Here is a 27490-nt window from a genome sequence, read left to right as displayed (position 1 = left end):
GACTTTATTTGCATAATCTCTCTAGAATTTGTAAAATGGGCATAACTTTTGCATACGAACTCAGATTAAAAAGTTTTTTATATGAAAAATCATCTACTCAAAAAGTTACATCCGAATTGAACTGGGAAACTTTGTTCAAGATATTTAGAATCCCCAAAAACCTAACAGAATAAAAGATACGGGGTTTTTAAGATCTAGAGGGGGGAAAATGAAAAAAAAGTTCAAACTTACTAGTGGCGCACCATTTGCTAGGTGTGCCACTAGTAACAGAAAAAAATTGGTTTCGAATTTTTTTTTGGAATTTTTTTCAAAAAATAATACGTAGTATGACCGGGAAGTTTGAAATATTTTTCAAAATTTCATCATACTCATGAACATGAACAAAGTCCTAGACATCAACAAGGTTTAATAGGATTTATCTGATAGATATATCAACAAGTGCCTGTTAAGTGAGGTGGTGCTGGGGTTGGACATAACTGCGAAGTTAAGCGTGACTTGAGATTAAGCATATTGACCCGAGATTAAGCCATAGTGACCCGAGATTAAGAAAAAAATGAAAAAAATAAGAAAAAAAATTCCGAATTTTTATTTGAAAAAAAATTGTGAGTAATGGCGCACTTCTATGTGGTGTGCCATTACTAAGTCAGATAGTAATGGCGCACCGTGTGATATACTAATGGCGCACTCCCTGGTGCGCCATTAATATCTGGTATACTAATGGCGTGATGCTAGTGGCGCACCTGTAGTGCGCCATTAGTAGCCAAAACAGGTGCGCCACAAGCAGGCCTTTTCCTAGTAGTGATAGACTCGAAAGTAAAGATTGCAAAATAAAGTAGATTGGAAAATTATATGATAAAAGATAGACCCGAGGGCCATAGGTTTCACTAGTGTCTTCTCTCAAGATAGCGTAAGTATTACGATGGGTGAACAAATTACTGTCGAGCAATTGATAGAAACGTGCATAGTTATGAGATTATCTAGGCATGATCATGTATATAGGCATCACGTCCGCGACAAGTAGATCGAAATGATTTTGCATCTACTACTATTACTCCACACATCAACCGCTATCCAGCATGCATCTAGAGTATTAAGTTCCTAAGAATAGAGTAACGCATTAGGCAAGATGACATGATGTAGACGGATAAACTCAAGAAATATGATATAAACCCCATCTTTTTATCCTCGATGGCAACAATACAATACGTGCCTTGTTGCCCCTGCTATCACTGAGAAAGATCAATCTAGTAGGCCAAACCAAACTGATAACTCGAAGAGACATGCAAAGATAACAAATTATACATAAAAGAATTCAGAGGAGATTCAAATATTTCTCATAGATAAACTTGATCATAAACCCACAATTCATCGGATCTCAAAAAAGACACCACAAAAAGAGTTACATCGAATAGATCTCCAAGAAGATCGAGGAGAACTTTGTATTGAGATTCAAAGAGAGAGAAGAAGCCATCTAGCTAATAATGATGGACCCGAAGGTCTGTGGTAAACTACTCACAACTCATCGGACATGCCTTGGAGATGATGTAGAGGCCCTCCGTGATCGATCCCCCCTCCGACGAAGCACCGATGAAGGCTCCAAGATGGGATCTCATGGGTACAGAAGGTTGTGGCGGTGGAAATAGGGTTTCGTGGTGCTTCTCGATGTTTTCAGGGTATGGAAGTATATATAGGCGAAAGAGGACAGTCAGGGGAGCCTCGAGGGGCCCACGATGGTGGGGGGCGCCCCCACCCCCCTAGGGCATGCCTTGCACTCTCGTGGCCTCCTCGTCTGCTTCTTGATGTCCACTCCAAGTCTCCTGGATTGCGTTTGTTCCAAAAAGATCGCTCCCGAAGGTTTCATTCCGTTTGGACTCCGTTTGATATTCCTTTTCTTCGAAACACTGAAATAGGCAAAAAAATAGCAATTCAGGCTGGGCCTCCAGTTACTAGGTTAGTCCCAAAAATGATATAAAAGTGTAAAGTAAAGTCCATAAACACCCAAAACGGGTAATATAATAGCATGGAGCAATAAAAAATTATAGATACGTTGGAGACGTATCAACGTGCACTCTTATTATTATTGACATCTTTCGGTCGTGCAAGTGAAAGGCAATAAGGACAATATTTGATGAAATGATTGATATGAAGAAAAACTGGTATGAACTCGACCTATTTTTTTTGTAAATATTATGAGCTCAATATTCCTGATTCAGCCCATTATGTATGAAACATATTTGCAATGAAAATTAGAGATTATAGTTACTCATGCCATGCTTAGTTAGCTAGGAGTGGATAATGGTTTGCCTTGCGTGCCAACATGCATTTAAAATGGTTATGATGTAGTATGACGTGATGGTATCCTCTTTTGAATGATTCAAGTGGCTTGACTTGGCACATGTCCATGCATGTAGTTCAATCAAAAACAACATAGCCTCCACGATATTTTTGTTCATGGTGATTTATATCCTACTCAAGCTTGCACTCAATGTTGATTAACCTCAATGCATGTTTATGACCGTTGGCGCTCTCTAGTTGGTCGCTTCTCAATCTATTTGCTAGCCTTCACTTGTACTAAGCGGGAATACTGCTTATGCATCCACTTCCTTAAACCAAAAGTTGTTACATATGAGTCCACCATACTTACCTGATGCGGTATTTACCTACCATTTGATAACAAGTATAGGGGATCATTTGTAGCCTTCTTCAATAAATAAGAGTGTTGAACCCAACAAGGAGCTAAAGGCAGAACAAATAGGGATAATTGGTTTTATGCCCATAGTTGTGTCCCACTCGACAACATTGCCCCTAATTTCCAAAAGCCAGCAGTTCTGTCCAACCCACTTTGGTCGTCTTGTGCGTTTTCCCTTTGACCATTTGACCATCACTTTGAAAACTTCATAACTAATTCATACTAAATCAGAAAAATGCAAATAAGATACCAAAATGTTCAGGAAAACATCACATGTATGTCAATGTCACTTGCATTCATGAAAAAAGTGTTGGTAAGTGCCCATCCGAGTTTTAGCTCTTATCACACCACCATGAACAGTAAAATCTTAAAAAGTTCAAAAAAATCCAAAAAATTGGTGTCAAAGAATGACAAATGATTTAAGTGCTTGCCAGGTTTCATCAGGGAATGACATTTGTGGAAGTCATGGCCAAAAAAAACAATGAACACTCCAAAATAGATTTTTTTTTGCCATGACTTCCACGAATGTCATTCCCTGATAAAACTTGGCAAGCACTTAAAACATTTGCCATTCTTTGACACCAAATTTATTTTTGAATTTTTTGACTATTTTTAGATTTAATGGTTCATGGTGGTGTTATAACAGCTAAAACTCGGATGTGCACTTACCAACAGTTTTGTCATGAATGCAAGTGACACTGACATACGGGTGATGCTTTTTCGAACATTTTGATATCTTATTTGCATTTTTCTAATTTAGTATGAATTAGTTATGAATTTTTCAAAGTGACAGTCAAACGGTCAAAGGGCAAAAGCACAAGACGACCAAAGTGGGTTGGACAGAACCGCTGGCTTTTGGAAATTAGGGGCAATCCTGTCGAATGGGACACAACTAGGGGCATAAAACCAATTATCCCGAACAAATATTCCCTCAAGTTCTATTGACCACCGACACAACTCTACGCACACTTAATGTTTGCTTTACCTAAAACAAGTATGAAACTATTTTGCAAGAATAAAACTACAGTACTTTGCGAGAATTAAACTAAGAATAAAATGCAAGATAGTAAAAGTAGATAGCTTTTGTCAACAAGAAAGTTATTTGTCCTTAGGCAATTGATAACAAGTGTCGGTAATCATTCTTGCAGTTTTATATGAGGGAGAGGCATGAACTAACATACTTTCTCTACTTGGATCATATGCACTTATGATTGGAACTCTAGCAAGCATCTGCAACTACTAAAGATCATTAAGGTCATGAAACCCAACCACAACATTAAGTATCAAGTCCTCTTTACTCCCATACGTCATACCCCACTTACTCGGGTTTAAGCTTCTGTCACTCTCGCAACCCACCATAAGCTAACCATGAACATATTGCAACACCCTACAGCGGGGGCCCCTCATGTTTGCGCGAGACGGAGGGCACCGTAGGAAAGCACCATAAATAAAATATAAAATCATACCAACCAAGATCAAGATTAACCCATAGGACAAAACAGATCAACTCAAACATCATAGGATAACCATAGATCATTGGGAAATAATATATGGAGTTGAGCACCATGTTTAAGTAAAGATTACAACAGGGAGATGGGGTGTTACACCGCTGCATAGAGAAGGAGAGAGTTGATGTTGATGGTAGCAAGATTGTTGATGTAGATTACCATCATGATCCTAGCCCCGGCGCCACCGGGAGAGAGGGGGAGAGAGCCCCCCTTCTTCTTCCTTGGCCTCCCCCTAGATGGGAGGAGGGTTCTCCCTCTAGTCCATGGCCTCCATGGCGGCGGAGGGGCAGGAGCCCCTCCGAGGTTGGATCTTCCTCTTTGTTCTCTTCTGTTTCACGCTCCCCAGACCAGGCCAAAAACCGTTTCTTATATTCTCGGAGATCTGTAACTCCGATTGTGCTGATCTTTTCACACGATTTTTTCTGGATATAAACTTCCTTGCGTCCGAAGTAGAGCTCCAACCAACGTACGAGGTGAGCACAACCCACCACCACGCACCAGGGGCCTTGGGCGCGCCCTGGAGTATTGTGGTCTTTGTGGGCCTCCGTTTGCGGTGATTCCAACTCCTAAAATTCACAAATATTCCAAAATAATTCTCCGTTGAGTTGCATCACGTTTGGACTTCGTTTGATATGGATTTTCTATGATACAAAAACATGCAACAAACAGGAACTGGCACTAGGCACTGGATAAGTAAGTTAGTCCAAATAAATCATATCAAAACTTGCCAAAAGTATGTAAAAGTTGAATAATATTGGCATGAAACAATCAAAAATTATAGATACGACGGAGACGTATCAGCATCCCCAAGATTAATTCCTGCTCGTCCTGAAATACTTGAAAAGGACTGAGGATATGTTTCTCGTTTATGGAGGTGACAAAGTGCTAGTCGTAAATGGTTACGTTGATCCAGGCGATTCTAAATTGCAAACCGTATACGTGTTTATATTGAATGGTGGAGCTGTCAGTTGGTGCAGTTCTAAACAAAGCGTCGTGGCAGGATCTACGTGTGAAGCAGAGTACATAGTTGCTTCGGAACCAGCAAATGAAGGAGTCTGGATGAAGGAGTTCATATCCGATCTTAGTGTCATACCTAGTGCATCGGGTCCAATGAAAGCCTTTTGTGATAATACTGGTGCAATTGCCTTGGCAAAGGAATCCAAATTTCACAAGAGAACCAAGCACATCAAGAGACGCTTCACTTCCATTCGGGACCAAGTCCAGGTGGGAGACATAGAGATTTGCAAGATACATACAGATCTGAATGTTGCAGACCCTTGACTAAGCCTCTTCCACGAGCAAAACATGATCAGCACCAAGGCTCCATGGGTGTTAGAATCATTACTGTGTAATCTAGATTATTGACTCTAGTGCAAGTGGGAGACTGAAGGAAATATGCCCTAGAGGCAATAATAAAGTTATTATTTATTTCCTCATATCATGATAAATGTTTATTATTCATGCTAAAATTGTATTAACTGGAAACATAATACATGTGTTAATACATAGACAAACATAGTGTCACTAGTATGCCTCTACCTGACTAGCTTGTTGACCAAAGATGGTTTTGTTTCCTAGCCATAGACATGAGTTGTCATTTGATTAACGGGGTCACATCATTAGGAGAATGATGTGATTGACTTGACCCATTTCGTTAGCTTAGCACTTGATCGTTTAGTATGTTTCTATTGCTTTCTTCATGACTTATACATGTTCCTATGACTATGAGATTATGCAACTCCCGTTTACCGAAGGAACACTTTGTGTGCTACCAAACATCACAACGTAACTGGGTGATTAGAAAGGAGCTCTACAGGTGTCTCTGTAGGTACATGTTGAGTTGGCCTATTTAGAGATTAGGATTTATCACTCTGATTGTCAGAGAGGTATCTCTGGGCCCTCTCGGTAATGCACATCACTATAAGCCCTGCAAGCAACATAGCTAATGAGTTAGTTGCGGGATGATGCATTACACAACGAGTAAAGAGATTTGTTGGTAATGATATTGAACTAGGTATTGAGATACCGACAATCGAATCTCGGGCAAGTAACATACCGATGACAAAGGGAACAATGTATGTTGTTATGCGGTTTGACCGATAAAGATCTTCGTCGAATATGTAGGAGCCAATATGAGCATCCGAGTTCCGCTATTGGTTACTGACCAGAGACGTATCTCGGTCATGTCTACATAGTTCTCGAACCAGTAGGGTTCGCACGCTTAAAGTTCGGTGACGATCGGTATTATGAGTTTTTGTGTTTTGATGTACCAAAGGTAGTTCGGAGTCCCGGATATGATCACGAAGATGACGAGGAGTCTCGAAATGGTCGAGACGTAAAGATTGATATATTGGATGACTATGTTCGGACACCGGAAGTGTTTCGGGAGGTTTCAGACATATACCGGAGTACTGGGGGTTACCGGAACCCCCCGGGGGGTTTAGTGGGCCTCATACACCCTAGTGGAGAAGAGGAGGGGCGGCTAGGGCAGGCCGCGCCCCCTCCCCCTCTAGTCCGAATTGGACAAGGAGGGGGGCGGCGCCCCCCCTTTCCTTCCTCTGCTCTCTCCCTTCCTTCCCCTCTCCTACTCCAACAAGGAAAGGAGGAGTCCTACTCCCGGTGGGAGTAGGACTCCCCCCTTGGCACGCCCTCCTCCTTGGCTGGCCACCTCCCCCTTGCTCCTTTATATACGGGGGTAGGGGGCACCTCTAGGCACAACAATTGATCTCTTGATCTCTTAGCCGTGTGCAGTGCCCCCCTCCACCATATTCCACCTCGGTAATATCATAGCAGTGCTTAGGCGAAGCCCTGCGTCGGTAGCATCATCAACACCGTCATCACGCCATCGTGCTGACGGAACACTCCCGCAAAGCTCTGCTGGATCGGAGTTCATGGGACGTCATCGAGTTGAACGTGTGCTAAACTTGGAGGTGTCGTACGTTCGGTACTTGATCAGTCGGATCGTGAAGACATATGACTACATCAACCGCGTTCTGCTAACGCTTCCGCTTTCGGTCTACGAGGGTACATGGACAACACTCTCCCCTCTCTTTGCTATGCATCACCATGATCTTGTGTGTGCGTAGGATTTTTTTAAATTACTACGTTCCCCAACAGATACTATTCGGGATGTATTAGTGATAATGTTCAACGACGTACGGACGCAAGAGATGATTTACTTTTACTTATGGAATGCATGCTAATTTGAATACTTATTTATTTTACGATTTGGTTTTGCTTATTGAATGCTCATGTCAATATGAGTCCTATAAGATATTTTGAAATGTATATCTTGTGTTGCTCAAATAGGATATGTTCTTGCCCAAGTGGCTGGTCATGTTTGCAGGTTACACCTCTGAGTGGCATATGTTTTGCCGGAGTGTTGATTCATTTCCGTTCTGGCAAATTCCAGGCGCTCGATATGTCCTATTTTAGCAAAGGTCATGCCGTATTTTTCCGTGAATTTTGGCATGACTTGTGCCGGAATATGTAGGAAATATCGAGTGCCCCAGATTTGTGTGTTGAGTAACCTGGTAGTTGTCTTCGATTGATTTTCAATTAATGTTTCAAATATGAACATAGGAAATGTCTGACAACGAAAAGGATTTCCGTATTTGCAAATACTGTGAAGACGAGCGCGGCTAGTGCGACAGAATCTTCCTAGATGATGATAGGCGCTTCCGCATCAAGCTGGATGAGAAGTTCGAAGTGTATACAGTAAGTCACAATGATAAGTCTTTTTTTATAATTAAGCATGACATCTGCTTCATTTGCTTCAACTTATAATTTAATTTTTTTTTGCTATTCTACTAGTGTATCCCCTGCCATGGAAGAGTTTTTGTCTTGGATAAGCTAGGTTTCAGTCCTATGAAAACAACTATGGAGGTAAAGAGAGTTTACTTGAAGACCGAGCATGGTTATACTTTCCATGCAAAATTATACAACACAGACACCTACACCTATTTTGAATGCAAAACTTGGCGAGCACTGTGCAAGACTTATGCATTTGAGCCTGATATGGTTATCACCTTTGATATTCGTCCGGAAGATGATATTGAAGGTAATATCGACATCTGGGTCAATGTGCATACGCCTCCAGTTATACCATTATGTGAGTTTCTCAACCATATTTATGTCTTTAATATTGTTTATTCGAAAATAGTTGACAACTAATTTCTATTGACAGCTTATTTCCATTCAAGCAAACATGTCCAGCGCTTGTAGACAGGACCTACTACTGTTCTGGGGCTGAACTAAACTCCGAGGAGATAAGTCATTATATTTCATGGCTTGAGGATCTTCATACTGTCAAGACAAATTATTTTTCTGGACTTCAAAATCTTAGTACTCAAAACGTGCGACCAATAGTGTTCGTTCTGAACTATGGTCACATCTATTTAGGGATGATGGTAAGATTTTTACTATTTGTCCTCAGTGCATCTTTTGCATACATTATTTTTAAGCTAAACTTCATTGCTAAGTATGTTATTATACAATTTTCTTCAACAGGGACTCCCGATGAATGTTGTGCCTCATTGGATCGATATTAAAGGTCGCACGACAATGGTTAGCTTACGGCCAGGACATCCTACAATGCACTTTAGTGCATTCAGGATTTCTAAAAGCGAGGAATGCTTAATAGTGAAAGACTGGAGCAAAATTGTGAATGATCGCAGAGAAGTACTAGGGGGCAGCAATCAGAAGCGCAGCCCACGATTAGGAGACAGGTTCATCTGCATGCTCCAACATGACAAAGCAAGAATGCTACAAAAGTTTGATGATATTTTACTTGAGAGAGAGCAGCAGGAGTGGTTAGCTAGCTAGAAATGAGTTTGAAGATGATGATGTGCTACACTATAACTATGATGATTAAATAGCTAGTGTTGGTGGTAATGACTATGATGATTATTATTAGCTAGTGTTGGTGGTGATTAGATAGCTACCACAACTAGTGTTGGTGGAGATTATCTAGCTAGAATGAGTTTGAAGATGATGATGTGCTACACTATGACTATGATGATTAAATAGCTAATGTTGGTGGTATTGACTATGATGATGATTAAATAACTTGTGCTGGCGGATAAGATTCAAGTGAAGGCAACATGTGGTGCACAACAAAAGTACTTCTAGTCCAAACTAGATCAAGTTTGGATTAGTAGTATACTTTTGACATGCACCACATGTTGCCTCCACTTGAACCTAATCCACCTTCATTGACATACTGTTATGGACATAATGATATAAACCTCATAATTGGTATTGTACCAACATTTGTATACATATAAATATACTAAAAAATGAAAAAAAAAGAATACTAGTAGCGATGGATAGTAAACACGTTGCGACCAGCTAGATTAGCAGTACCGCGGGAGTGAACACACGTTGCGGCTATATGTCTTAGCAGTAGCGCATGTCGCACGCGCTACTGCTACATAATAGCTGTAGCGCCTTACTAGTAGCGCGGTGTCCCGCGCTACTAGTGGGCATTAAACCCACGCTACTACTAGGGTTTAACCTAGTAGTGTTAGTCTCATCTCGGACAGTGGATATTTTCTCAATAAATGCATCAATACTGTTCCACAATAAAAGCAACAAATTCATAAGCACTATTTAAGGATGGAAAAATTTTCATAGCGCTATTTATAATTATCATCGCAATATTTAAGGATGGCATAATTTTCAGGTCTATAAACATCATCATCAAAAGCTTCATAATTTAAAAACAAAGATTTCAATTTCATAAGCACCCTTAAAAGCAACAAATTCTTCTATCCATTCCACATCATAGTAATCATATATACCATTGGCATAAGAAGCCAAGGTTTCATTATCATTTAATTTGCATGAAAAGGGAAGATGTGGAGCATTCATCCTAGAGCAACAAGTATAATCATATCTCAAGCATAGCTCCCGAGCATACCAATGCAACATATATATTTGATCCCATAACAATTTCCTTATTATGAGTCAAGTGATAATCCCTAAGTATTCACGTGATCCAACGTTACTCCCATTATATAGTTGAATGGGGTTTTCTCAGGATTATCAAAGTAGTGCATAATATCTTTCACATAACGATCATCAAGGGTTTTAGGAGGTCCCCCATATCCATGAGTAGAAAGTACCACTAATTTTTTTGGTGTTTCGTGTTCCTTATCCATAACTAAAGATAGAGAACAACTTAGAACAGGAAATAAAAACTACTTAGTGATAAAGCAAACAAGCACACACGAGAATATTCACCCCACGCTATTGCTCCCCGGCAACGGCGCCAGGAAAAGGTCTTGATAACCCACAACTATAGGGGATCATTTGTAGCCTTCTTTGATAAATAAGAGTGTCGAACCCAACAAGGAGCTAAAGGCAGAACAAATATTCCCTCAAGTTCTACCTACCACCAATACAACTCTACGCACACTTGACGTTTGCTTTACCTAAAACAAGTATGAAACTATTTTGCAAGAATAAAACTACGAGTACTTTGAGAGAATAAAACTAAGAATAAAATGCAAGGTAGTAAAAGTAGATAGCTTTTGTCAACAAGAAAGTCATTTGTCCTTAGGAAATTGATAACAAGTACCGGTAATCATTCTTGCAATTTTATATGAGGGAGAGGCATGAGCTAACACACTTTCTCTACTTGGATCATATGCACTTATGATTGGAACTCTAGCAAGCATCTGCAACTACTAAAGATCATTAAGGTCATGAAACCCAACCATAGCATTAAGTATCAAGTGCTCTTTACTCCCATACATCATACCCCACTTACTCGGGTTTAAGCTTCTGTCAATCTCGCAACCCACCATAAGCGAACCATGAACATATTGCAACACCCTACAACAGGACCCCTCACGTTTACCCGAGACGGAGGGCACCATAGGAAATCACCATAAATAAAATATACAATCATACCAACCAAGATCACGATTAACCCATAGGACAAACCGAATCTACTCAAACATCATAGGATAACCATAGATCATTGGGAAATAATATATGGAGTTGAGCACCATGTTTAAATAGAGATTACAGTGGGGAGAAGGGTTGTTACACCGCTGCATAGAGGGGGAGAGAGTTGGTGTTGACGGTAGCAAGATTGTTGATGTAGATCGTCGTCATGATCCTAGCCTCAGCGGCACTCCGGTGCCACCGGGAGAGAGGGGGAGAGCGCCCCCTCCTTCTTCTTCTTCCTTGGCCTCCCCCTAGATGGGAGGAGGGTTCCCCCTCTGGTCCATGGCCTCCATGGCGGCAGAGTGGCAGGATCCCCTCCGAGATTGGATCTCCCTCTCTGTTCTCTTCTATTTCGCTCTCCCCAGATCTGGCCGAAAACCGTTTCTTATATTCCGGAGATCCGTAACTCTAATTGCGCTGTTCTTTTTAAATGATTTTCTTTAGGATATAAGATTTCTTGCACCCGAAGTAGAGCTCCAACCGACGTACGAGGTGAGCACAACCCACCACCACGCGCTAGTGTCCTTGGGCGCGCCCTGGTGTATCGTGGTCTGTGTGGGCCTCCATTTCCAGTGATTCCAACTCCTAAAATTCACAAATATTCCAAAATAATTCTACGTTGAGTTGCATCACGTTTGGACTTCGTTTGATATGGATTTTCTGCGATACAAAAACATGCAATAAACAGGAACTAGCACTAGGCACTCGATAAGTAAGTTAGTCCAAATAAGTCATATAAAAAGTTGGCAAAAGTATGTAAAAGTTGAATAATATTGGCATGAAACAATCAAAAATTATAGATACGATGGAGACGTATAACCATTCCAAGTAAATTTGCATGTGCCAAACTCTAAACCTTCAAATGATAATCTGTTCTGTATGCCCGGATCGCTCATGTAGCGACTGGGGGCTGTCAGTATCTTCCATGCTAGGTCGGTTATTCTCACGATGGGTGTGTATTCACTATTCATTCACGAGAGAGTGGTTGGTAATTGGGATTCCAAGTCCTATGATCAAAATCAAAATCAAAATATAATACTGAAACCAAACTCCCCCAGGACGGTTGTTGGTATGGATGGTACCCGTGGATTCGGCTAGTCGTGGAGTGTGTTTGTTGGTGGAGGGGGAGTAAAAACTCTACCATTCTATTTGGGAACCGCCTATAATGTATCTAGCATGGAATATAGTATGATCTCTTGGTTGTTATGTTGATAATGAAAGCCTACCGCTCAAAATTACATTCATCTCTATTTTAAAAGCTTCGAGCTCTAGCACCTCAGCAAATCCCTGCTTCCCTATGCCAAGGTCCTACCTATATACTTTTATTGTTGAGTCATCATCTTCTTATTAAAGCACCAGCTGGAGAGCACTTCTGTCATTTATATGCCTTGTTTTTATTCAGTATTGAGTATGACTGAATCTCTTTTGCCATCAATTACAATGTCCAGTCAGTCCTTGATCTTCAGGGGTGCTCTTCATTTATATTTTGCGGTCTCAGAAAGGGTTAGCGAGATACGATTATGTCATATTATATCATGACTGTTTCTAAAAAGTGTTGTCATCCGAGATATCTTATTATTGCTCGCTAGTTGATTATGTCATTGATATGAGTAAATGCGAGACCTAAGTGTTATTGTGAATATGGTTAGTTCATAATCTTTGCTGAAAACCTGCACATTGGCTAGACATATTTGCAACAACAAGACCAAACCGAGTTTGTAAAAGTTTTCCTTTTAGTCAACTGAATTGCTAAGGACAAACAATAGGTTAAGCTTGGGGGAGTTGATACGTCTCCATCGTATCTACTTTTCCAAACTCTGTTGCCCTTGTTTTGGACTCTAATTTCCATAATTTGAATAAAACTAACCCAGACTGACACTATTTTCAGCAGAATTGCCTTGGTGTTATTTTGTGTAGAAATCAAAGTTCTCAGATTCACTTGAAAATTTACGGAGAATTTTTGTGGAATGTAAAAAAAATACTGGCAAAAAAGATACCAGAGGGGGACCACCTAGAGGCCACAAGCCATGGGGGCGTGCCTACCCGCACCCCCCCAGGGCGCGCCTCCCAGGCTTGTGGGCACCGTGGACCGCCTCCGACCCTAATTTCAACAATATATATTCCTATTCATGGACAAAAAATTTTAGAGAGAAGGATTCATCTCGTTTTAGGATACGGAGCTGCCGCCGCCTCGTGTTCTTCATCGGGAGGCTGATCTGGAGTCCGTTCAGGGCTTTGGAGAGGGGAATCTGTCGCCATCATCATCATCATCAACCTTCCTTCATCACCAATTTCATGATTCTCACCACTGGGAGTGAGTAATTCCATTGTAGGCTTGCTGGACGGTGATGGGTTGCATGAGATTTATCATGTAATCAAGTTAGTTTTGTTACGGTTTGATCCCTAGTACCCACTATGTTCCGAAATTGATGTTGCTATCACTTTGCTATGCTTAATGCTTGTCACTAGGGCCTGAGTGCCATGAGTTCAGATCCGAGCCTATTATGTTTTCATGAATATATATGTGATCTTGATTTGATCTTGCAAGTTGTATACACCTATTACGAGTTATGATCCGCATACCCCAAGGTGACAACAATTGGGATTCTTTCCGATGATTACCGTAGTTGAGGAGTTAATGTATTCACTAAGTGTTATGCTTTGTTTCGGTTCTCTATTAAAAGGAGTCCTTAATTATCCCTTAGTTTCGTTATGGACCCCGCTGATACGTCTCCATCGTATCTATAATGTTTGATTGTTCCATGCCAATATTATACAACTTTTACATACTTTTGGCGACTTATTATATGATTTATTTGGACTAATTTACTTTTCTAGTGCCGAGTGCCAGTTCCTGTTTTTTGCATGTTTTTGTTTCAGAGAAAATCCATATCAAACGAAGTCCAAATGCAATAAAAATCTACAGAGAATTATTTTGGAATATTTGTGAATTTTAGGAGGTGGAATCAACGTAAATGGAGGCCCGAGGCCTCCACAACCCACCAGGGCGCCCCAACAGGGCCCAGGCGCGCCCTGGTGTATCGTGCCCTCCTCGAACATCGGTTGGAGCTAAACTTTGATAGAAGGAAGCTTATATCTGAAAAAAAATCATGTAAAAATCTCAGCGCAATCGGAGTTTTGGATCTCTAGGAATTTAAGAAACCGTGAAGGGCTAGATCTGGGAGCGTGAAACAGAAGAGAACAGAGAGGGAGATCGAATCTCGGAGGGGCTCCTGCCCCTCCGCCGCCATGGAGGCCATGGAATAGAGGGTGAAACATCCTCCCATCTAGGGGGAGGCCAAGGAAGAAGAACAAGGAGGGGGGATCTCTCCCCCTCTTCCCGGTGGCGCCGGAGTCAGTACTAGGGAAAACCCTAGCAGTAGCGCGGGTATTTTGCCTATCAGTAGCGTGGGATGATGCGCTACTGATAAGGCACCACAACTAACATATAGCAGTAGCGCGTGTCATCCCACGCTACTGCTATACATGACTAGCAGTAGTGAGCTTTAGTGCAGAGCACTGCTGCTAATATCTGCAGTGCTTTTTCGCCGGAAGCGCTATTGGTAAGGGAGCGCTACTGCTAACTTTATTCCCCTCGCTACTGCTAGTTATATTACTTTCTATTTTTTCTGCATATTTTTTTTGTATTTGAATAGGCTTTATACAATAATATTTAGCATATCATACACATATAAATGTAATTATAGTATATACATACAAATAGTCTCATCAAATCATGTCATGATCATAATCATCATCCAACACAAAGTGGTCTCTCGTCATCATCTCAAAAATAGCGATACAAGTCTCGATTTCTTGCAACTACATCATCATCCATCTAAACAATGATATACGCGAGAAGAGCTATCACTATGAGTGAGAGCGGAACTATGCAGTACATGAGTTCGTATCCCTCTCTCGCATTACCGTGAACCTAAACTAACTACTGGCTGTCGCTCGGAAACCGGAAATCGGTACACCTGGGCCTGACACTTCGGCCACTCGTCGTATAATCCTGGCGTAGCACTTCTTCACCATCGATGATCTATGCACCTGCATCGTCACATGAGTTGATGATATGAAACATATATAGTTGCGCAACAGAAAGAGACAGACTTGGAAAAAATAGAAGCAACATATCATAAGCATAAATAACAAAGTTCATCGTACCCAAAATGCCCTAACTAGAGTGATCTTCGCTAGTCGAGGAGGATGGTTTAACTACATCACAAATGAAGTTTTTTTGTGCATAACTCAAAGTTTTGTCATACAGAAAGTATGGACTAAATGGACACATTGTCATATATCGACAATCACTCCAACATGTCGTGCCATCCATCCATGTCAGGGAGATAGTCCCCGAGCTTAGTGAAAGGCTTTACGTCAAGACACTAAGAGGCTACGTGTGTTCGAACGTCTTCTTGCGACATTTGTCCTTCTTCGTAGAACATCCCTGTTTTTTTGACGATCTCCTTCATGATGATTTGGGCAAGTTCGCACTGGATGTGATAGAACTCAGCTCGAAGTCGATGATCCTCGATATCTCCTAAGTTGTTTGCCCATTGAAGAATATGGGCATCGCCGGATCTAGGTGACATGTGAAGGTTCTGGTGATCCTGTCTGTACTCCAGCATGTGGTGTAGGACATGGAATCCATCATTAAGAGATTCACTCGGTTGCTGGATGCAGCAGAAGTCTGTCTTATGGCCGAAGGCGGGCCTGCCGTCCCTTATCTTCTTGTCCTTGACCTCTCCACCCCGTGTGTCGTAGTAAAACATAGAACTGTCAAGAATAGACTTGATGTGGGTGTAATCTTTTTTGTTAATGTTCTTTGATGAGTCCAAGTAAAGAGCGTGGGAGTATCAGGGGTAGAGGATGATGAGGACTGCGCGCCCGCTGCTGCGAAAAATAAGTACATCTCAAATTAATTAGCCTCCGTTGTGCAAATGAATGATTGAAATCGCGGGAAGGATATCCGCGCGGATGACTTACAGGGGATGATAAGGCACGAGAATCGCCTCCTTGTCCTTATTGGCGAGCATGAAATTGACGAGGTAGTCCCTTGCGTATTCACGGTGCTTTGCGCAGACTGCCAAGAAGCCCTCATGCATGAAGTATGGGTCAGCGACACAGATATAAGGTATCTGCTCAGCCCCGATGAGGTAGTTCATGTGCAACGCATAAAGGCGGACAAACGTAAAATCCAGCTTCTTCAAGTGAAACATGTCGAAGATGTAATCGAATCGAAGGAGGAACTTCTCCGCGGGGAATGTGTCAATGTGCGACAATTGGCACGGCACGTTAACCACGTAGAGTGGGTATCCTGGATTTTTCGAGGTGATGAAGCCTTTCTCTATCCGCAGCACATCTTCATGAAGTCTCCTTACATCGCCGAATCTGGCCCCTATCACTGCTTTAGGTAGGATTGGTTCACCGGGGATATGCCATTTTGCCGCACTGGGGATATCTATACGGTCTTGAACCCGAGGCTGCTGTGGCGACTGGATCATAGAAGCAGCTTTGTTGCCTTTCCTCGGTCTCTTCCTAGGCTTCATTGCTACCGGAATGTCATCCATAATACGTTCAGACTCCGGAGGCGGCAATTCAGGCACCGACTCATGACGCTCAAACCCTAAGTAGGCGCCAGTATTGACATACTGTTGAGCGTCATCCTCATCCTCATCCTCATGCATTGCGATGTCACTAGCGACTAATGGAGCCTCTTCCTCACCCTGTCCGCTATCACCCAGCACGACAGCCGACGCTAATTTGGTAGGTGGGGTGCTGATGTTCATACCTAACTGCATGCTCGTGGGTGTGCTCCCGGCCACCCCTAGACAAGGCAGACTCTTTGGCCACAATAGGACCCACCCATTCCAATCACCAAGCTGCCGCGGGGTCTCGTCGTCATCCTCCACCTAGTACTAGAGGAGCCCAATTCCCGTGGCCCGGTTTGACACTGGCCACAGAAACCTTGAAGACGTCCGGGGGGATCAGTCGGCTGTGGAACAATGGTTCCTTCGGCTCCATTATCGTTGCCTTCCCCATGTCCACCTTCTGGTCACCAATGGTGTACAATATGGTGCACAGGGTTACGTCGGCCTGCAACGAAATGTCTGCGACATGAGACATCCGAAAGGCAATGAAAAAGGGAGATTATACATTTATTGAAGAGGGCCGATGTGACATATACCGTGAGGGCGTCGAGCTCAGCCAAAGATGAAGCACCGCCGAGCACGTACAGTGCTGGAGTAGGTGTGGGAGTAGGTGCAGGAGCAGATGCAGCTGCAGGTGCTTGTGCAACACTAGTCGAGCTGCTCCCGAAGAAGTCAGCAAGGGGAATGTCCGCTGCATTTTTTTCTAGATTTTGCCTGCTCCAATTGAAAATGGCCGGAACCAAGACAGTAGACATATCTGCAACCACCTGTTTTGCAGCAGCTACCGCTGTTGCGACTTTTTCAGATGATTTCTTCTCAACCACAATCTCAACCTTTTTGTCGATGTTTTCATCAGTTAACCTCCGTCTTTCCTTTCTATCCTCTGTGGTCTCACGGTAGTACTTCTTCCACGTGGCGCCGTCTCCGACACCGTGCACGCGTCCATACGACAGTCTGATAACCCACAAGTGTAGGGGATCGCAACATCTTTCGAGGGTAAAGTATTCAACCCAAATTTATTGATTCGACACAAGGGGAGCCAAAGAATATTCTTGAGTATTAGCAGTTGAGTTGTCAATTCAACCACACCTGGATAACTTAGTATCTGCAGCAAAGTATTTAGTAGCAAAGTAATATGATAATAAAGGTAACGGTAGCAAAAGTAATATTTTTGGGTTTTGTAGGGATTGTAACAAGATGTGAAAAGCTCGTAGGCATTGGATCAGTGATGGATAATTATGTCGGATGTGATTCCTCATGTAATAGCTATAACATAGGGTGACACAGAACTAGCTCCAGTTCATCAATGTAATGTAGGCATGTATTCCATAAATAGTCATACGTGCTTATGGGAAAGAACTTGCATGACATCTTTTGTCCTACCCTCCCATGGTAACGGGGTCCTAGTGGAAACTAAGGGATATTAAGGCATCCTTTTAATAGAGAACCGGAGCAAAGCATTAGCACATAGTGAATACATGAACTCCTCAAACTACGGCCATCACCGAGAAGTATCCCGATTATTGTCACTTCGGGGTTGTCGGATCATAACACATAATAGGTGACTATAGACTTGCAAGATAGGATCAAGAACACACATATATTCATGAAAACATACTAGTTTCAGATCTAAAATCATGGCACTCGGGTCCTAGTGACAAGCATTAAGCATAGCAAAGTCATAGCAACATCAATCTTAGAACATAGTGGATACTAGGGACTAAACCCTAACAAAACTAACTTGATTACATGGTAAATCTCATCCAACCCATCTCCGTCCAGCAAGCCTACGATGGAATTACTCACGCACGGCGGTGAGCATCATGAAATTGGTGATGGAGGATGGTTAATGATGACGACGGCCATGAATCCCCCTCTCTGGAGCCCCGAACGGACTCCAGATCAGCCCTCCCGAGAGAGATTAGGGCTTGGCGGCGGCTCTGTATTGTAAAACGCGATGAAGCTTTCTCTCTAATTTTTTTCTCCGTGAAATGAAATATATGGAGTTGGAGTTGAGGTCGGTGGAGCCTCAGGGGGCCCACGAGACAGGGGGTCGCGCCCCCCCCACCCTCGTGGTTAGGGTGTGGGCCCCCTGGTCTTGATTCTTTCGCTAGTATTTTTATATTTTCCAAAAAGTGCCTCTGTGGATTTTCAGGACATTCCGAAAACTTTTGTTTTCTACACATAAAACAACATCATGGCAGTTCTGCTGAAAGCAGCGTCAGTTCGGGTTAGTTTCATTCAAATCATGCAAGTTAGAGTCCAAAACAAGGGCAAAAGTGTTTGGAAAAGTAGATAAGTTGGAGACGTATCAACTCCCCAAGCTTAAACCTTTGCTTGTCCTCAAGCAATTCAGTTGATAAACTGAAAATGATAAAGAAAAACTTTTACAAACTCTGTTTGCTCTTGTTGTTGTAAACATGCAAAGCCAGCATTCAGGTTTCAGCAAATATTATGAACTAACCATACTCACAATAACACCTATGTCTCATAATTACTAATATCAATAGCATAATTAGCTAGCGAGCCATAATAATAAAACTTGGATGACAACACTTTCTCAAAACAATCATAACATGATATAACAAAATGGTATCTCGCTAGCCCTTTCCGAGACCGCAAAACATAAATGGAGAGCACCTTTAAAGATCAAGGACTGACTACACATTGTAATTCATGGTAAAAGAGATCCAGTCAAGTCATACCCAATATAAACCAATAGTAATGAATGCAAATGACAATGTGCTATCCAGCGGGTGCTTTTTAATAAGAAGGGTGATGACTCAACATAAAAGTAAATACATATGCCATTCGTAGAGGGAAGCAGGGATTTGTAGAGGTGCCAGAGCTCGATTTTAAAATAGAGATTGAATAACATTTTGAGCGGCATACTTTTGCTGTCAACGCAACAACTATGAGATGGCTGTATCTTCCGTACTACATGCATTATAGGCAGTTCCCAAACAGAATGGTAAAGGTTTATACTCCCCCAACCACCAACAAGCATCAATCCATGGCTTGCTCAAAACAACGAGTGTGTCCAACTAACAATAGTCCTGGGGGAGTTTTGTTTAATTATTTTGATTTGCTTTGATCTTTTTAGATCATGGGACTGGGCATCCTGGTTACCGGCCCTTTCTCATGAATGAGGAGCGGAGTCCACTCCTCTTGAGAATAACCGACCTAGCATGGAAGATATAGGCAGCCCTAGTTGAAACATGAGCTGCTCGAGCATACAAAACATAATATCATTTGAATGTTTGGAGTTTGGCACATACAAATTTACTTGGAACGACAGGTAAATACCGCATATAGGAAGGTATGGTGGACTCATATGGAACAAGTTTGGGGTTTAAGGAGTTTGGATGCACAAGCAGTATTCCCACTTAGTACAAGTGAAGGCTAGCAAAAGACTGGGAAGCGACCAACTAAGAGAGCGACAACAGTCATAAACATGCATTAAAATTAATTTACACCGAGTACAAGCATGAGTAGGATATAATCTACCATGAACATAAATATCATGAAGGCTATGTTGATTTGTTTCAACTACATGCATGAACATGTGCCAAGTCGAGTCACTCAATTCATTCAAAGGAGGATACCATCCCATCATACCACATCATAATCATTCTAATAGCATGTTGGCACGCAAGGTAAGCCATTATAACTTATAGCTAATCAAGCATGGCACAAGCAACTATAATCTCTAAATGTCATTACAAATATGTTTACTTCATAATAAGCTGAATCAGAAACGATGAACTCATCATATTTACAAAAACAAGAGAGGCCGAGTTCATACCAGCTTTCTCATCTCATTCAGTCCATCATATATTGTCATTATTGCCTTTCACTTGCACGACCAAACAATGTGTATAATAATAATAGTGCACGTGCATTGGACTAAGCTGGAATCTTCAAGCATTCAACTCAAGAGAGAAGACAAGGTAATATGGGATCTAATTAAATAAAGAATCATGCATATGAGAGCCACTAAACATTTTCAATATGGTCTTCTACTCTCGACCCCCAAAGGAAAGAAAAGAAAATAAAACTATTTATACGGGAAAGCTCCCAACAAGTAAGAAGAAGAACGAGAAATTTGTTTGGGTTTTCATTTTAATTTCTTCTACATGCATGGAAATTAAACTAAATAATTGTTTTTTGTTTTTTCTTAAGGTTTAACAAACACACAAGAAGAAAACTAGAAAAAGAAAATTAAACTAACATGGATAATACAATGAAAGAGTATAAGCACCAATGACTAGAATAGTGTGTGAACATGAATGTAAAGTTGGTGAGAAATACGTACTCTCCCAAGCTTAGGCTTTTGGCCTAAGTTGGTCTAATGCCAAGGACCACTGCTACTCTCCCCCGTGTACTGGGAGGTGTAATCAGGATACCACTGGCTGGCCATCTCCGGGTCCCACTGGTAAGATGATGCACGATAAGTGTCCAGTTCAGGTTCCGGCTCAGGCTCAGGTTCTGGAGTGGATGCTTGGCCTTGATGAGCGTACACCGCTTCCGGTGTAACAAGAAAATTATCTGCAATCTAATCAAACAACAGAGGCGCAGGAAAAATAATAGTCTCATTGTGTTTCTTATTATATCTAAGGTTATACATAAGCATCTTCTCTTTGTTGTCAACAATAAACGCGTGTGATACCATGCTCTTGTAATCTAAAATATAAGGAGGCAATTTTGTCTCCTCTTTCTCATGGTGTCTAATAGGTATCTCAAAATATCTAGCAAGACGTGAAGCATAGATACCTCCAAATATGGGGCCTTTTGTACGATTCGGGCTTAGCCATTTAGCAATGACGACACCCATACTAAAACTATTATCTCCAAACAAGGCATGTTGAAGAATGATAATATGAGGAACATTAAAGTTTCCACTATTTCCATGACCAATCAAGCATCTACTAGCAAATATGGCAAAGTAGCATAAAACAGGAAAGTGTATGCTAGAAATTTTTGCGATGGGGTTCCTCTAATTCTCCCTCAAAGGGTATCCTACATACCGCACAAAAGTTACGTAAAGACATTTCTCTAAATTCATCATATAGGTGAAATGTTACTGAAGGCGGTGACTTCTTAGGATAATAATAAATGTTTTGCACAAAAGTATTGGTGAGTAAGAGATACTGATCGATCTAGTCATGGAGGAAATCGGTGAGGCCTGCATTCTCGATCAAAGAATAAAAATCTTCATGAATTCCAGCTTCTTTCAAGAAATTATCGCATGGCCATTCACACGGCCATACTTCCTCTATGCAAGGAAGATTATACTTGGCCTTTTCCTTCTCTTTAGCTTGTTTTTCCGGGAACCTTGGCTAGAAGAGCCCCTCAAAAGTCTCCTTAACATTTTCTGAAAATTTCTGAGATTTTAGTAACTTCAAAATTAAAGTGAATAACACTAAACAAGATTGATAGCAACTACTCCTACAAGTGCCTAGAGCCTATATCATGCATTAGAATTGCTTGGGACCTCATAAATTTAACATGCAAGCTCAAGAACATGGTCACCTATGCAGCAAATATTTACAATGAATAAAGCACTAGAACAAAAACTAATTGGACCAATGGAGGAGTCACATACCAAGCAACAATCTCCCAAAGCAGTTTTGTGAATGGAGCTTTGAGCAAGGAGATCGAAAATCGCAGCAAAATGAGCTAGAACTCGTGCTTGAGCTGGATAGGGATTTTTTTTGGGAAGAAGATGGAGTGTGTGGGTGCTGGCATAAGTGGAGGGGGGCCACCAGGGGCCTACGAGACAGGGGGCGCCCCAGGGAAGGTGGGCGCGCCCTCCACTCTCGTGGCCTGGTGCTTGCCCCTCCTGTAGTGATTTCAGTGCCTAAAATCCTCAAATATTCCATAAAAAATCATACTAAATTTGCAGGGCATTTGGAGCACTTTTATTTTCAGGATATTTTTTATTGCACGGATAATTCAGAAAACAGACGGATAATACTATTTTTTTGCTTTATTTATTCTAAACAATAGAAAATAAGAAAAAGAGGGTACAGAAGGTTGTGCCTTCTAGTTTCATCCATATCATGATCATCAAAATGAATCCACTAACAAGGTTGATCAAGTCTTGTGAACAAACTCATTCCGAATAACATGGAACCGGAGAAATTTCAAATAAGTCTAAGCTACCTCAACGGGGATATGAAAATCCCCAACAATAAGAATATCATACTTTTTCTTGACAGTGGGGAGAGGAAATTCAAAACCTCCAATAATAATAGTTGGAACTTTTCCAATAGAGTTGATGCTATGAACTTCAGATTGTTTCCTCGAAAAGTGTACCGTATGCTCATTACCATTAACATGAAAAGTGACATTGCCTTTGTTGCAATCAATAACAGCCCCTGCAGTATTCAAAAAGGGTCTACCAAGGATAATCGACATACTATCGTCCTTGGTAATATCAAGAATAACAAAGTCCGTTAAGATAGTGACATTTGCAACCACAACAGGCACATCCTCACAAATACCGACATGTATAGTAGTTGATTTATCAGCCATTTGCAAAGATATTTCAGTAGGTGTCAACTTATTCAATTCAAGTCTACGATATAAATAGAGAGGCATAACACTAACACCGGCTCCAAGATCACATAAAGTAGTTCTAACGTAATTTCTTTTAATGGAACATGGTATGGTTGGTACCCCGGGGGTCTCCAAGTTTCTTTGGTATTCCACCCTTAAAAGTGTAATTAGCAAGCATGGTGGAAATTTCAGCTTCCGGTATCTTTCTTTTATTTGTAATGATATCCTTCATATACTTAGCATAATGATTTACTTTAAGCATATCAGTTAAATGCATATGTAAGAAGATAGGTCTAATCATTTCAGCAAAGCGCTCAAAATCCTCATCATCCTTTGTCTTGGATGGTTTAGGAGGAAAGGGCATGGGTTTCTGAACCCATCACTACAAAAAAATACACTTCCGTGATGATACGTGTTTGTCACAGTAGGTCGCGTTTTTTGTCATGCATGTACATACATGACGATTTTATGACCGAATCAAGATAGTCATACCTGTGCTATCATAGAAGTGTTCCATGATATTACCAAAATTATCATCACGGAAGTGTCCACTTCCATGACGATAAATCACGCGTCACAGAAGTGCTTTCGTCAAGGGTGACCGACATGTGGCATCCACCATGACGGAACGCCGTTAAGCTATCGGGTCGGGTTTTGGATCCGATAACCCGTTAACAGCCCCGATCAATGGGGATTTTCCACGTGTAAAATTATCATTGGCTTGAGGAAACACGTGTCGGCTCATCATTGGGACACATGTCATCCACTCACTAGATAGAAGGCGCCTATGATATGTCGACACATGGCACGACCCAACAGTGGCCATTCTTGTGAAAAGGCCGGCTCGTTTGACTTTGTCAAAAGCTCGCGGGCCGGCCCATGGAAAGCCTGTTAATGGCCTGTTAGCATATAGCCCATTTACAGCCCGCTAACCCAAGGCTAGTTATGCCCTATGCGAATTAGGCCCAGTAGTGTTATCTGGGCCATCCAATTTGATTCCAGCCCGTTTTCACATCTGGCCCATGTATGGCCCATGACGTCTTTCGGTCCATATGAGGCCCTTTGTAACTCTTGGCCCATTAGTGGCCCATGCTGAAACTGGCCCGTAATGAATAGTGTATTACTTTACACCCATTAACGGCCCACGGTGAAACTGGCCCGTAATGAACTGTATAACACTTTATACCCATTAATGGGCCGTTATTCCGTTGGGCCGTTTCCAGCCCAAGTTAACTTTCGGCCTTCTGAGGGCCCATTTATTCTTGGGCTCATTTGCAACATTCAGTTACTTACGGCCCGTTACTGTCATTTTCTACTTGTGGGCCAAATTCAGCCCGTCGTTACATTCGGCCCGTATGTGGTCCGTTAGTCTGTTGGGCCATTTTCAAAGCATCACCAAATACGCCTATTAACGGCCCGTTATGGTCAGCCCATAAAACGCACGATTTCCATTATAGGCCCGTCTATAGCCCATTAAAGGCCCGTACAAGACCCATAAATGAGTCGGCGGCCCATGGATCCTACGTGACGTAGAAGGCCCATGGATCCTACGAGACGAAGAAGGCCCATGGATCCTACGAGACGTAGAAGGCCCATGGATCCTGCGAGACGTAGAAGGCCCATGGATCCTACGAGACGTAGAAGGCCCATGGATCCTATGAGGCGTAGAAGGCCCATGGATCCGACGACCCGTGAAGGGCCATGGTCGGGCGAGTTGGCCCCCGTTTGAACGATATAGGATATTCAAAGAATTATCCTACTCAATACTATCACCTCTAAAAAGCATACACTATACAACAAAGAGATTAAGGCATAGAAAGGTAGAATAATCCTACACTATACAATAAAGAAACTACAGCCAATTATACCCACTGGGCATTATGGTTCGGCACAGGTGATAATAAAGCATACACAAATAGCAAATTACATACATTGGGCAAATACAACTCATACATCATGGACGCGCATCAACTTAACTCCATTTGAACTATAATCTCTTCAGAAAATAGGATTGGCCGGATTCAGATAGCACAAATTTCAGTCTGCAAAATCTCCAATTCCTTCATGGTTACCTCGGTGTCTTGTTTCATTTTTTTACTCCTGCGTCTAATACCAGCATGTCCAGTCTCAACTTGTTGATTATACGTTGACAATCATGTACACGTTGTCTTGCCACCTCTGGTTGATGCTCGAGAACATTAGCACATTCCAATTCCAATCCATAATCATTCGGTAACGGCCATGTCGCACTGCTCGCAGATTTTTGTGTTGATGTCACTTCATCCTGAAATGTTTCTGTAAGTACACATGACTAGGGCAAAAATATAGTTACAACAGTGAAGTGAACAAGACACTATTTTGTACTACATGGCAAAACAGGACTAACAATAATGTTACATGTCACTTTCACAAAAAAATGTTACACGTCATGAAGCATAAGTAGGTTATATTTTAAAAATTATAAAAAAGATAGTCTGTGCAGCCTGCATACAGAAATCCCTCTTAGCTCACCAGAGGAGCATGATGTTGGGGCCCAATCGAAAACACAGACAAGTTACAAATTTAGACAGCAAGTTGCGTATAAGTAAGCAAGCAGTTGGCCATTCCGTACCTCAATTAAAGTCTTAGGGAGCATAATGAACAACAGAGGGTTTCATACAAACATACTACAACAGGCAAAACTATGCAATCATTAGCGTAGTATAAACTAGATTGTGAGCCTCGTGCAATAATAGTTGGTTAATAGACTTCAAAGCTTCAGGCACACTTCAACAGAGTAATTAAATGGTAAGGCCTTTAATTATGTCAACTAATAGTGATACAAGTACCAAACATCAGGCATAATTATTTGGGCATCTCATTAAGTGAGGACAAATAAAGCAATTGAAAAGAGAAAATTAACTATGCTTGAAACAAACAAGCAATTGAACTGTTGAGTTGCATACAGTGACTTACCTTAGCAGGTTGAAGAGGCTCAGCGCAGCTCCTACTTCTCTTGCAAGGCTCCTTCCTAACATCTTGTACTTGGAAATGCTCAATCTTATCTTCATTGCATCCCCTCTGCAAGGTGACACAAACTAGTTACTCGTATCCTTGGAAGATAAATATGCATACTTTCCAGTCTGTGAACACAAAATGATGAGATTATAACAAAACAACACCACATAATGAAACATGCCGCATCTCTTGCACTTGCACACAATGAAATGAGCATTTACTATGTCTGCACTATGTAAAAACTAGGCATACCTTCGAACTGGATCTCCAGGTACTCTTGGAGATCCTACTGTAGTGTACAACCAAACCTTTATGTCACCTATGAGTTAGACAAGGCCCCACTATAGCAGCCCTTAGTGTTTAAATCGTTGACAAGATCTGTTAGAGTGTTAGGTTAAGAACAGCAAGTAATCAAAGGAAACATTCCTAGTATGGCTGGCTGATGCAAACAAGCAATTGAATAGATGTGTGAGCAAATCTTACCTATCAAGAAAAGAAGCAAAGAAGGAGGCTTAAAGACCATCACTTGACTGACCAGATTTAAGGGGCATTTAAACATCATGTGCAACGTATGAACTAACATAAACATTGCATATTCCAGATTCTACAATGGAATGCACATGTATTAGGTTATGCCATGTATAATGATGCCTAAATGTACAGATAGCAGGTAGTCTGATTCATCATTGCACACACAATTGAATTGCAGGTTAAGGGCCAATTTGATTCCGCCTTTTTAGGGCATATTGTCAAAATAAGCCATAAAACATGTAAAGAAGTCATTTTTGAGTTATGGGCTTGGGCTTAACTAATTTTTCTTTGGAGGGGGGTGTTCCGGGTAGAACCTCACTAAAAATTGAAGGGAAGAGGAATAGTGAAATGACTCTGTTGTCTGCCTATATTACACTCAAAATGCAACTGCTGACGCCCGTGTCACACCTGACCCTCAAGTAAAAACAAACACGCAAGTATTCATTGCCCTTCCCGCTTGCATCTCCTCTCCCCTTTCCCTCTACCTCGATCCCCTGCCTGCAGCACTAGGGTTCCCCCAGCGAGCCGTCGCCACTGGTCCCATCTGGCCTGGTCCTTGACGATGCTATATCCAGCTAGGCTACATGGCCGGA

This window comes from Triticum dicoccoides, chromosome 4B (genome assembly GCF_002162155.2).
Source record: "Triticum dicoccoides isolate Atlit2015 ecotype Zavitan chromosome 4B, WEW_v2.0, whole genome shotgun sequence".
In the NCBI taxonomy this organism is placed as follows: Eukaryota; Viridiplantae; Streptophyta; class Magnoliopsida; order Poales; family Poaceae; genus Triticum; species Triticum dicoccoides.
The sequence above is the reverse complement of the archived record's forward strand: the minus strand, read 5'-3'. Positions refer to the sequence as shown.